The following is a 13,779-nucleotide window of genomic DNA, read 5'->3' on the forward strand; positions in this document are numbered from 1 at the left end:
CCCCACGTGGCTCGGCTCAGAAGGAGTCCGGGAAGAACCTGGGGACGAGGGGGAGGGGAGAGGGAATTCCTTATCGCTTTGACCTCAGGGTCTTTTTACGATCCCCGGATTAATAAAGGTTTATCCTGGGGAATTGTGGGAGGAGAACCTTCGCCTGGAGCTCCTTTGAGCGTGTAGACGCCCATTGGACCTTGGTGTGGGCAGCACCTGTAGTGATTTCAGAATCCAATCAGTAAATATGTATTAAGCACCTTCCTTCCTTCTTTCCTCCCTCTGACCACATAAAATACCACACCTTACCTTCCGATGCTCTTAACTTTTTTTTGGTTGTTTTGCATCCCTGAAATCTCCCAACATCGTTTTGTGGCTAGATTTCTTGTTTGAGGACCATGCCTTAAACCAAAACCACTCCGACTCTCTTCATTGGCCAACAGTGAGCCTCAGGCCAAGCCCCCTTGGGCATTGTTTGGGTCCTAAGTGACTCAGAGTGAATGTAAATAGTCATCATTTTTGTATTGACCAGAAACTGGGAGTTTCTGCCATATTTATTTATTTAGACTTAATAGATTGATTTTTTTTTTTTTTGGTACTGGTGAAACAGGAGAATCTTTACCTCAATTGCTGTCTGTTGAAGATCTTAGCTTAAAAAAGGCCAAAGTCTCCCATGGCATCCATCTCCAGTCAGTCTGAGCTATATCTGGCCGCTGGACCCAGACTCTGAAGAGGCCCTTCCACCCTTAAATCCAATTCACTTGCATGTCAACAATGAAGTCCTTAGTTACTAGATAGGGTTGACTGAGAAAGTCTGAAGTATTGATGGAATTACTCCCTGAGGCAAGCAGGGAAGGGCACAGCTGGGCATGGGTTCAATCTTATAGTTACATCCTCTTTGGAGGTCCTGGATAGGCCCACCTTGCTATGCCCAGCAAGAAATCAGAGTTAGGTTAAGCCCTTGAAGTTAAATTTCCCCTATAAATCTGTCCATGGCTCACACCTTCTTTGCTGAAAACCTTTCGGGGTGATAGCCCATCACCTCTCACCCCACTTAGCCCCATGGTGTCTTTCTCCTTCTTATAGCCAATTAACCTTTTAGGGTGCTAAACTCGTCTGTGAATTTGGCCTGTCAGCTAAGGACATACTCCAACCTCATTGGGTGTTGCCTTTCTTTTGGCTAATTGTGAGTTCCAATAGGGAACTTTCCATTGTTAATTGTTAAAACTCCTTTCTCTCCAAGCCATCTCCAATTGAGAAATGATCAAAGGATATGAACAGACCATTTTCAGAAAAAGAAGTTAAAATTACTTCTAGTCATAAGAAAAAATGTTCTAAATCATTATTGATAAGAGAAATGCAAATTAAGATAACTCTGAGGTAACAGTACACACCTCTCAGATTGGCTAGAATGAAAGGAAAAGATAATGATGAATATTGGAGGGGATGTGAGAAAATGGGGACACTAATACATTCTTGGTAGATGTGAACTGATCCAACCATTCTGGAGAACAATTTGGAATTATGCTATCAAACTGTACATACCCTTTGATCAAGCAGTGTCTTTACTGGGCCTGTATCCCAAAGATATCATAAAAAAGGGAAAAGAACCCACATGTGCAAAAATGTTTGTAGCAGGCCTTTTTGTAGTGGAAAGGAACTGGAAAACTGAATGGATGCCCATTGGTTAGAGAATGACTGAATAAAAAAACTGAAAGTTATGATATATAAATGTAATGGAATATTATTGTCTCTAAGAAATGATCAGCAGGATGATTTCAGAAAGGCTTGGACAGACTGATGCTAAGTGAAATACAATAGCACATGGCAACAGCAAGATTATACAATGACCAATTCTGATGGACATGGCTCTTTTCAATAATGAGATAACTGGGGCCAGTTTCAATGGTTTTGTGATAGAGCCATCTGCATCCAGAGACAGACTTGAGGGGACTGAGTGTGGTTCACAACATAGTATTTTCACCTTTTTTGTTGTTGTTTGCTTGGATTTTGTGTTTTCCTTCTCAATATTTTCCCTTTTTAATCTGATTTTTCTTGTGCAGCATGATAATTGTGGAAATATGTATAGGAGAATTGCACTTGTTTAACATTGGATTACTTGCCATCTAGGGTGCTAGAGGGAATGAGGGAGAAAAAAAATTGGAACATAAGGTATTTGTGAGGATGAATATTGAAAACTGTCTTTATGTTTTGAAAGTAAAAAGCTTTATTTAAAAAAAGTTTTCTCAACTATATGCTCTCCCAAATCTATTTCATATTTACCATTTCTTGTGTCTATCTCTTCATTTAGTCTATACCCTCTTCTCCTATTTATAAACCTTCCTTTTGCCAAAGAGAATGGCCATTGTGGATTCTTCACATGACCAAACCCCAACATTTGTTGTCTATGTCATCTCATCATTTGGTGTTAAATGCCAAACATCATTTGGAACTAGAAATTACTCTCCACAATCACATTAATGGCATCACCTCCCTAATGTCATCGTCTTCTTTGAGAACAAAGGACAAACAATAGCAAACATGAGCTACTAACCAAGGCTGAGATTATGTTTTTGGCAGCTGTATCTCTGCAGACTCTCTCTCTTCTCTGGAGAATACAGAGGTCAAATCACTGAACCTTGTGTCCCCAAGAAAAGGACCTAATTTCTTCACCATGTCATTGACTCAGCAACTGCAATTTCAAGAGCAGGGTTTCTGTCTTCACTTAAGGGAGTTAAGGGCTGAGTTCAAACATTGCACTCTAGTGACAGAAAATTTCTCTTTTCTTTCTACCTCTCTACCTCCCATAAGTTACTAAGGATGGAAGAAGTATTCTTGGCAGCTTTACCATTCTAGGGAGACTTCTTGTTGTCCATAGTTTGCCAACCTCTTAGTATTAGTATGTGAGCATTCTGTCTAGTGGTGGATTTCATAGGCAAATTCATCAATGCTTGTCAATTCTGGTCTAAATCTTGTAAATTCAGAGGATAGTCTCAACACATTCGGTGGCTTTCTTTATATTTTCTTTACATCTTTCAACATATTTAACATGTATTGGACTACCTGCCAGCAAGGGGAGAGGTGGCGGGAAGGAGGGGAAAATTTGGAAGAGAAGGTTATGCAAAGGTCAATGTTGGAAAAATTACCCATGCATATGCTTTGTAAATAAAAAGCTTTAATAATAATTTTAAAATTCTAAAAAATAAAAAAATTTTCATTACATCATGAGTATATATCAAAGGAACATGATTTTCCATAGACTATCTTTCATTCACTAAATGAGATTTCCATCTTTTTTGTTCATTTAAAATTTTTTTGTAATTTTGAACTTGATAGACACCAACAAATATGGAAATTTTCATACACCAAAAAAAAGAACTGAAGAGGACTGTAATATTAAACTATAAATTTCAATTACATATGACTTTTAAAAAATGAAATATGCAATAAATTCAGGATATTAATTACAAAGCTGTTGGGCTTGTCTGTGTTCTCTTCCCTTCTGTGCCTTTAAAAAGTTCTCTCATAACAAATAGGCATAAACAAGCAAAACAAATCCACATATGTATTTGGCCATATATTTATCATACTTACCTTCTTCTATGACCCTTGAAGATGAAGGGATAATATGAAATAAAAATGTGAAGATTTGGAAGAGCATAATTTTATAAGAAATTATAAAAATAGTTAATAGAGTAATGGTTCAATTCGCAGCATAAAGAAATTTTGTCAGAGATATCTATCACAGGTTGCAAAGGTTTGCCATTTATTATTATGTGAAATAGTTCATGGACTTAGCCAACCATGACTAAGCAAGGCAGAGTCAGATGATTAAGCAACCTGCCTTTGTAGGGAATGACTTTAAAGTCTCAAAAGATAGGAGGAGCTGGGACAGGATATAGGAAAAAAAGAAAGGAGTGTGGGAGGAAATGGGGAGAGGCCAGGGAGTCAGCCATACTATCAGAGTTGCTGGGCCAACAGGGCTCCCCACTAGTTGCAGAGATACACACTCTCCACTTACATAGATACAGAGATAAGGTTGTACTTCAAGATTGCTCTGAAAGAGCAGGCATTCTTTTGTTTTTGTCGTCTGTGTCTAACGCATTGTCTTGTATATATGGTAGGAATTTGTTAAATTTTTGTTAATTTTTTAAAAATTGAACAAGACAATTGCCTATTTCCTTATTTTAAAATTTTGTCTATTGCTTTCTTACATTTACATAAGACAATTCCATGTATTTGGAATAAATTCTTTCTGAATTAGCCTGCCTTTCAGAATCTTTGATCATGTTGAGGTTAAGAATCCTAACAACGTTAGGGTTCCCAGGTCAGTGAAGCAAGTATGGCAAAAAAATTAGTAGACTCAGGTTGTCTTCAAGTTAATTGGGCAAAATTACACGGATAACAGCAGGGCTAAGTTCCAAAACAATTTAGCAAAGAACCAGAAGCAAGGAGATAGATTTATAGAAAAAAGAGAGATCAGGTACTTCATGTCATTGATACCCTAATTTTATGGAATTGAGGAGTGGTCTTAATATTGAATTATATGACTTAAAGGTAGAATTGAGGAGGAGTCTGGAATTCGTCCCCTTTTTTGTTTCAGAAACTGTTAGTACTGACCAACAGATTATTATTTGCCAACCAGCATTGTGGAACTACAGTACTCCCAAGCATTCCTAAGGGTGGTTAGCGTTATTGCTACATCCCCACCAGGGGCTACATCTCATCACTCAGATTCCATGAAGTCGTCCCTCATTTTCCACCTAGCTGAAGAATTCTCTTTCCTCAGGTTTTCCTAGACCCATTTTGTCTGAATTTTTCTTCCTGTCATTTCACACCTTATATTTATCCTTGCACATCCTATCTCATTGAAGAAAAAATGGTGACAATGTACCCTCCATTTCAGGCACAGATCTGCTAGAAACAGTTTTTGTGAATTTAACAATGATCTAAATTTTAGTATTCATCTGCTTAAGAAAGAGATGTCCAAACTGGGTAGAGTTGCCTCATACCCTTCCACATATCTCTTTTGCTTACTCTTTATGATCCCATTTGGGGTTTTCTTGGCAAAGATCCTGGAATCTTTGCCATTTCATTCCCCAAATTATTTTACAGATGAGGATTAGAAGCAAACGGGGTTAATTGACATAACCAGGGTCATTTAGCTAGTAAGTGTCTGAGGCCTGATATGAACTCAGGAAGATAAATCTTCCCAACTCCAGGTCAGCATTCAAGCACTCCTAAGAGACAGTTATCTAATGAAAGAAGCAGATACAAAGAACAAGATCTCTGGTTGGAGAGTCAAACTGAGAAAAAGGAGGAGTCCTAAAGAACCCAAAAGAGCAAACTGCACAGCAAGGAACTGCCTGGGGATGCTAAGTAGAGAGAAAAAGTTGCATATTGTATTCCAGGTTGTAATTGTGAGTTGCTTTGCTGATCTACTATAGTATTTTAAGTTTGAGCCTATTCTTCCCATGAATGTTGGGTATATTTCTAGGAGAGTGTGTCCAATTTTATGAGAAATGTTTTGAAACTACTGTTCTCTTTATATCTTCTTGATAAATTCCTTTCCTTATAGAAGTTTGTGTCCACTGGCTGAAACAAATTTATCATTGAGGGCTCATTCATGGGCTACTATAGTTAGCGGTAGTTACCCACATGGTCATCTGTAGAACCCAAGGTAGTAATCACACTCTAAGATCCAGCCTGAAAGTACAAGTGAAAGTTGGGGAAATTGCCTGCAAGGGTGTTGTTAGGTGAAAAAGGTACTAGGCTCTACTGCAACTTTTCAGGTTGCTATCTTAACACCATCTTTTTTTTTTTTTTTTTATAAAGCTTTTATTTTCAAAATATATGCAAAGATGCCTGCAAAACATTGTGTTCTAATTTTTTTTCTCCCTTCCTTCCCTCTTCATCCCCTCCCCTAGATAGCAAGTAATCCAATATATGTTAAACACATGCAGTTCTTCTATACTTATTTCCACAGTTATCATCCTGCATAAGAAAAATCAGATCAAAAAGAAAAAAAAATGAGAAAAAAACAAAATGCAAGCAAGCAGCAACAAAAAGGTGAAAATATTTATTCCCCACAGTCCATTCTCTGGTTGCAGATGGCTCTTTCCATCACAAGACCATTGGAACTGGCCTGAATCATCACACTGTTGAAAAGAGCCATGTCTGTCAGAATTGATCATCGCATAATCTTGCTGTTGCTATGTATAATGTTCTCTTGGTTCTACTCACTTCACTTAGCATTAGTTCATGTAAATCTCTCCAGGCCTCTCCGAAATCATTCTATTGATCGTTTCTTATAGAACAATATTCTATTATATTCATATACAATAATTTATTCAGCCATTCCCCAACTGATGGACATCCACTCAGTTTCCAGTTTCTTACCACTTCTAAAGGGCTGCCACAAACATTTTTGCACATGTGGATCCTATTCCTTTTTTATGAACTTTTTAGGATACACAGTTTGATAGCCTTTTGGGCATAGTTCCAAATTGCTCTCCAAAATGGTTGGCTCAGTTCACAACTAACTCCACCAACAATGCTTTAGTGTCCCAGTTTTCCCACATCCCCTCCAATATTGATCAGTCTCTTCTCCTGTCATCTTAACTAATCTGAGAGGTGGGTAGTTTAACACCATCTTTTTCTTGATCATACATCTCTTTCTTTATACCCCTTGCCTGTATAATTCCTTGTTTGTAATGGATGCAGCTTGCCCATGCTCACTATTACCACTTCATTTCTTCTGAGGCTTATATAGTCATATAATATCATCAATAGAACATTAATTTCCAAAATATGGGCCTTTTCTTGGGGAAAAGTTGAAAAATCGTGATGGGATACTATGTGTACAAAAATATTTGTAGCAGCTCTTTTTTGAGGTGGCAAAGAATTGGAAAAGGAGGGGATATCCTTTAATTGGAGAATAGAACAAATTGTGTTATATGAGAATAAAGAAAATGACAAGTAAGCTGATTTCAGAAGAACCTGGAGGGAACGAAATGATGCATAGTGAAGTAAACTGAACCAGGAGAATATTGTACATAGTAACAACAATATTATATGATCATCTGTGAATGACTTAGCTATTTTCAGCATTACAATGATCCAAGACAATTCCATAGGGCTCTATTTAATGGAGAAATAATAAATTAGAGAGATCTAATAAGTCAACACATTTTCAGATGTGGTCCATATATCAATTTATTTTCCTTGCTTATCAATCTAGCAGCTAATCTGTATTAAGCAACAAGGAATTTAAATACAAAAAATGGAATAATCCCTATTTACAAGGAGTTTGGTAGATTCCTGATGAAGGAGATAAGGTGAGATCTTTCAAATCAGTAAGGCTTCATCTATTTCAAAGTTTGAGTAGGCCTGAAGGACTTTAAGCATTAAGTCAAGGGCATATTTAAAGTCTCCTCCCTGTTATCTCCCTAAGGGCATACTTAAATCCCCTTCTTGTTATCCTCCTTATTTCAGCCAAATATGGGCAACTATGTACTTATTGGTCAAGTTCAATTTCTTGGGTAATTCCCGCGTTTAGAATGTAAGATCCTCAGCCAATAAGGATGAGGGTCAGTGGTGGGAGGGGAATTTGCGTTAGGGATTAAAATCGTTGACCCTGCCCCCTACGGTGCTTCCTCCCTTCAATTGTCTGCTCCATGGGTGGGATTCCCAATTCTCGTGAGAATGTATAATAAACTTTGCTTTGCTTCTAGAGATCTCTCCAGTCTTTTTTATTAAATGGTTTTTGACCCACACACTAAGCAGCACTAGAAATGAAGAGAAAAAAATGAACACACAGAAGGAAAAAAAATACACAAAAGATGAAAAAATTCAGAAAGTGATACAAAAAGCAATTTTGTTAAATTTCTTATATACTTTTAAAAACCAAATAATACTTAACAGAATTGATAGTTTCATGTATAACTCTCTTTTTGGTTCTTTATATATTAGAAGTTTGTTGATCAGTTCATAATAATTTAAAACAATTTAAATTTATGAAATTTTTTGAAAAGAGAAGAGCTGAAAAAATATACCTTCCTCCCTTCTTTGCAGAGGTGAAGACAGTGGGTATAGAATATTGTGTGTACCACCTTTTACATATAATTGATGTTGGTTTTATTGAATTGCTTATTTTCCCTTCTAAAATTTTTGTAACAAGGAATGGCTTGCTGAGAAGGGAAAGAATATATTCAGAAATGAAAAATAAAAGTGATAAAAAAGCAAAAGATGCCAATAAAAATAAGGTGGTTTTTTTTTTTTTAATTAAAATGGGCTTTTATTTCAGAGAGAAGGTTGGAGTCATTGAAAGGATTTTATAGTTTCTCATAGGTAATCCAATCTGCTCTTTTTCTCTTGTTCAGTTCTAGACCCACCTCATTGGTCATTTGTGGACCCCAAAAGTTCTTGGGGGTTTTCTATAATTTTTAACAGTGTGAAAGAGTCCTGAGACAAAAAGATTTGGGAACTACTGTTATAGATAATAGAAATTCTTCATTTACTTTGGTTTTTTCCAGTGAGTGAATAATTAGGCTAATCTCTGAACTATTCTAGAGCTTGATGGGATCAGCATAATGTTATCTGTAAACAGAAACACCTCTGATAAAATTTTGCCTTCCTGTTTCATGCCTTACTTGATATTAATAAAGAGACATCCAATAAGATTGTCTATTATGTCTTTCAAGGAATCTTGTATAATTTTGATGGGTGCATGGTAGACATGAGGAAAAAGGACTTTTATAAAGATACTTCGCTCTATCAAATCAAAATGCTTTTGATAATTGTTCAATTATTTCAGTCATGTCCCCACTTGGGGTTTTCTTGGCCAAGATACTGAAGTGGTTTGTCATTTCCTTCTCTAGCTCATTTTACAGATGAGGAAAAACAAGGCAAACAGATTTAAGTGACTTGCCTATTATATAATTAACCACAAAGAAATACTTTGGGATCTTCTGTTGGAGACAGGAAATAAAGAGCCAAGAAGAACGTGACTACCTGTGCGTAAACTCTGATACGGTTAGCTAAAACCTTATTGTGAACAAACAATACGTCCTAAATTCCTGAGATAAGATAATGTGTGTCCCAGGAAATTGGCCATATCCGCCCAGGAACTAGATAATGAGTATGCCCCATGATGTCAGCCACACCTGTGGTCTGACATTCTTCTCTTTACATTGCAACCCCCCACCCAGAAAACACAGACAGTCAAATCATATATAACTAAGATCCTTTTCGTTCAATAAATGAGACTCTTCTCCACCGCAATGTAGTCTCCCTCCTCCTTTCTCGCCCGTTTCTCTTACAGGTCTTTTTGTCCTCCTCGACACCCCACAAATGACGAGGTCCTGCTGGTTAGGACAAGTGGCGCCCAACGTGGGGCTCGAGGAACGGACTCTCGACTAGGTGGACCCCTGAAGTCGTCCGGACCCCTAATTCTGGTGAGTAGTTTCATCCACCTCATTTCAGTTATGGGCCATAAGCTTTCTAAGGAACAGATCTTTGTTAAAGATCTTAAGGATTCACTCAGGGAAAGGGGAGTAAGGGTTAAGAATTCAGCCTCTGTGTTGCAGGCTTAGAAAATATCAAGAAGTTTGAAAAATCTTTCTCTCTCTCTGTCTCTGGCTGACTGCAGCAGCCTGTGAGAAAAAGGGAGAGAAAGGAAGAAAAGAAAAAAAAAAGAAAAAAAGAAAAAGGAAATGGAAAATTAAAAAAAAAAACACACAGATTGAAAGGGATTTGAAAGTTCAGAAAGTTAAAATATATATAGAAGAGCAGTGTGCTAACATTTAAAGGAAAGAAGTTTGAATGGAATATCTAGGCATTCTCTGTGAAGGCAGAGAAAAGCACTAAATGGGCTTGGAAGTTCATAGAAACCTCTTTGGATTCTGGAATGGGAAAAGGGAATTCAAGGTGAAACAAACTTCTCTCTTGGGGTGGAGGTCTTGGAAACAGCCCCTAGTCTGTTTGCTGATTTAAGAGCTTTGCTAAGTTTTAAGAACAATGATTAAGGAAAATTTGCTTGTGATTTTAAATTTTTTTTAAGGAATAGCCTACTAGAGTAAAGAGCAATAAAATTCAAACTTAGCCTGACATGGGCAATAAAAAGCTCTGGAGATAAGATGCTAATAGCTGTTAGAAGAAATGTGGTGAAAAACAAACAAAACAAAAAAATAAAAAAACAAAAAAACAAAACAAAACAAAACAAAAAAAAAAACCAGAAAACAAAAAACTTTTAAAGACAGCTGTATTAGTTTGATTCAGTTTGTTACCATCTGAAATATATTGAGTTATTTGTTAACATAAGTTATACTTTAAATCCAGCTCTGCTGGACATGTGTGGGTTTTGTGGAGGTTTGGGTTATTCACTATAGTGTGAATCTTACAGGTTTTTGAAGGGAAAAGGAAAGAGGAATACAGGTGATTTAGGAAGGACTGATTTGTAGGGAAATTAGAGGTTTGCATGGTTTAAGGAAGGTGAAAGAAAGACTTTTGGGAGTAGGTAAAGAGGTGGGGGAGGGAGCCACCCACTCCCACTGCCTTCTGCTACTTTACCAAAGGAGCATCTGGGAAGGAAAGTTCTTAAGGAGATTATTTAAGTATGTAGCTAGAGGGAAAGAGAAAGTTGGAAATGGGTGGATTTGGGAAGAAACCTGATATTGGGAAACTGATGGGTTAAATCTTGAAAAGGATCCCCATGTAGGAAATCGAGTGGGGAACCCGAGGGAAGTTTTTTTTCTAGGGGGTCAGGAGTGGGGGAAGGGTGGCCATGTGGAATCCTCTCCTCCCCTCACCCTCTTAAGTATGTTCCTGCCGCTTTTTTTCTTATCTGACTGTGGCAGTGCAGCAAACTGTGATTTTTAAGGACATGCTTACTTTTAGGTTAAATTGATTGAATACTTGGTTTTTTTTTTTGATAGATAAAAGTTTTCTTGGTTAAGGAATATGGTCATAAATGTGATCCATACTTTGGTCCGAGTATTTCTAAAAGTTTTAATTGCTATGTTAGAAACCTTCTTGAATTCTTTTATGTGGAATTGGGTCTTTTGTATAAGTTTAAATTGATTGTATTGGGTCATCCTGAGGTTATTTAAAGGGTCTCTGAACATAATAGTTTTTTTCTTTGTCCTTTGAGAATGTTTCTGTTATGGACAATATGCAGTTTGGGATAATTTTCTATGTATTGGGCATTTTAAAAGCAAAATGATTTGTATGTATAATGTTCACTCATGTAACATCTACCTAGATATGATAATTGTTCTAAGTTGTGAACTTACTGAGGCAAAATTTCTTTCTGTTATTACTGTAAGGTTACGGTAACTCTTTGTTTAAGATTTATCAGAAATTAGATTAATGACATCTGTTATTGGAGGTAAAGGTTTTTGGGCTTAGAGTTAATTAGTTAATGCTATTGGGAGTTTTAAAGCTCCACCCTCTGACAATTACTGGGACAACTGATAAGCAGTTAAAACTCAACTGCTTATGTTATATTATAGTTATGTTCTTGAATTTTTCCTTCTGTAACTGATCTCTCTGATCAGAGCAATAGTCAAAAGAAGCTGTTAATACAATTCAGTTATGTCATGCCTTGCTATTTTCAGTCTGGTCATATGTAATCATTGTATCCTAAATGCTTGGGCAACTAACTGTTTCGTCTGGTCATCTGTCTGTTACTGGATATTGGTGTTTTGTTTCTTAAGGTTTCTACATGATAAGTGGACAATTAACAGGGGTCTGTAAGACTGCAGCTGTTTGCTTTTCCTGTAAAGCAAACTCATTTCTTCACATAGGAAACTGCTGGCCAATTTATTTTGGCCTCCTCGTATTTTGCAACAGTCTGGTGAACTGAGTCTATCTGAGACTGATTTAATCTTTATTTGCTAGATTTGTGTTTTTGCTCTAGATTTTGGTCAAATTACAGATATTGGCCTGCTTCTGGAACCTGGATCAGCTTTGATCAGCTTTGATTGTCACCACGGCACACACCCACTCTGCAAGGAATGAGAGCCTCCTATCACTTCACAGCCTGAAGCAGCAGTTTTAAATGAGACCATGGACTGGACCCTGCATCGACTGTACTTTGGACTGATATGAGGGACTTTGGGAATGGTTGATGACTGACTGTTAAACCTTGCCTGGTTCATCTATTACTGTGTGTTTAAGATTTGATATGGGATTTGTTAAAATTGTGTAATTATTGCTTTTATGTTTGAGGGCTTTTTAGGAAATGCTACTGTATTAGTCTGTTATGTATAGGGATTTTGATTCACTCTCAGAATTTATATGGGGAATGGGCATTTGATAATTCCTTTCCGTGAGAAAAAAAAAGGGGGGGGGGGGGAGATAGAGATAGAACATTGGGGAAACTGGTATATATTTTTTCAAAATACCTGAAAGAATGGGAACGCCTAGCTCCTATTCACTTTGCCTTAAGCACTTTTGCCCCACCCCTTATCTCACTAGTTCAGATTGAATTTGGATGCTTTAGTTTTAGAATCCCTTATTTTGTTAAAATTTCCCTGGCAGACTCAGTTTTGGGATTATTAATCCTGGTATCAAAACTGGTTCTCAACCTCCCCCTGGCTGACAACCCTTCTTCCTACTTTTCTGGGACCGTTTGTGGCTATTCTTCTTATTTCTTTCGGACCTTGGCTGTTTGCTAAGTTAACTGGTTTTGTTAAGTCCCAGGTGGATGCTGCCGTTCAGAAGAGTACTCACATGTTCTATCAAAGGCTCCATACTCCTGAGTCGTTGGAACAAATGCAAAATCCACTTTTTGAGCCTCTGCAGTTTGCCAATTTAGAGGCCGAACTCAACACCCCCTGGTATCGTAAATGCTGTTGAGATAGTTAAGTGGGCCTAAAGCTGTGGAGGAGCCCATGACAGGATTATTGCGACTCTGTGATCTGCTATATGCTGGCCTTATGCTGCAGGATTATCCAATGACAGGATTATTGTGAGCCTGCCTCTAGTAGGGGTGGTGTCAGCTCGAATAGCCTAAGACAGGAGTCCTGCCAAATGAATTAGGTAGGCCGCAGGTCCAGATGCACGTCGCATAGCCTAAGACAGGCCCTCCACTGACCCATAATTCATCGTGCATATAATAAGGAAGGGGGAGATGTTGGAGACAGGAAATAAAGAGCCAAGAAGAATGTGACTACCTGTGCGTAAACTCTGACACGGTTAGCTAAAACCTTATTGTGAACAAACAATACGTCCTAAATTCCTGAGACAAGATAATGTGTGTCCCAGGAAATTGGCCATTTCCGCCCTGGAACTAGATAACGAGTATGCCCCATGATGTCAGCCACACCTGTGGTCTGACATTCTTCTCTTTTTACATTGCAACCCCCCACCCAGAAAACGCAGGCAGTCAAATCATATATAACTTAAGCACCTTCTTTCAATAAATGAGATTCTTCTCCACCGCAATGTAGTCTCCCTCCTCCTTTCTCGCCCGTTTCTCTTACAGGTCTTTTTGTCCTCCTCGACACCCCACAAATGACAAGGTCCTGCTGGTTATGACAATCTTCTATATCTTTCAGGCAATTGTTCTTGTCATTTGTCCTTTGTTTTTGAAGAGGACTACGACTGCAGGAAAATTGCACCATGTCATGCAAGTGAATTGGTTTTAAGTGAGAGAGGGCTGCCTAAGTTTCCCCTCCAAAGTTATCTGGGTACAGTGGCCAGACATAGATCAGGATGACTAGAAATGGTCCTGAATGCAATGGGAGACCTTAGCCTTTTTAAACTAAGGTCTTTGACAGATCTCAC

General features: G+C 37.8%; 1 long non-coding RNA gene across 1 annotated transcript; it reads left to right on the forward strand.

Moving 5' to 3' along the window:
* The first annotated feature begins 9,082 nt into the window (after positions 1-9,082).
* LOC127560665 (uncharacterized) lies at positions 9,083-13,437 on the forward strand. Its single transcript, XR_007953386.1, has 2 exons — positions 9,083-9,446; positions 11,890-13,437. It is a non-coding gene; the product is annotated as an uncharacterized LOC127560665 (long non-coding RNA).
* Positions 13,438-13,779: the final 342 nt, after the last annotated feature.

Source organism: Antechinus flavipes, chromosome 4, assembly GCF_016432865.1.
Source record: "Antechinus flavipes isolate AdamAnt ecotype Samford, QLD, Australia chromosome 4, AdamAnt_v2, whole genome shotgun sequence".
Classification (NCBI taxonomy): domain Eukaryota; kingdom Metazoa; phylum Chordata; class Mammalia; order Dasyuromorphia; family Dasyuridae; genus Antechinus; species Antechinus flavipes.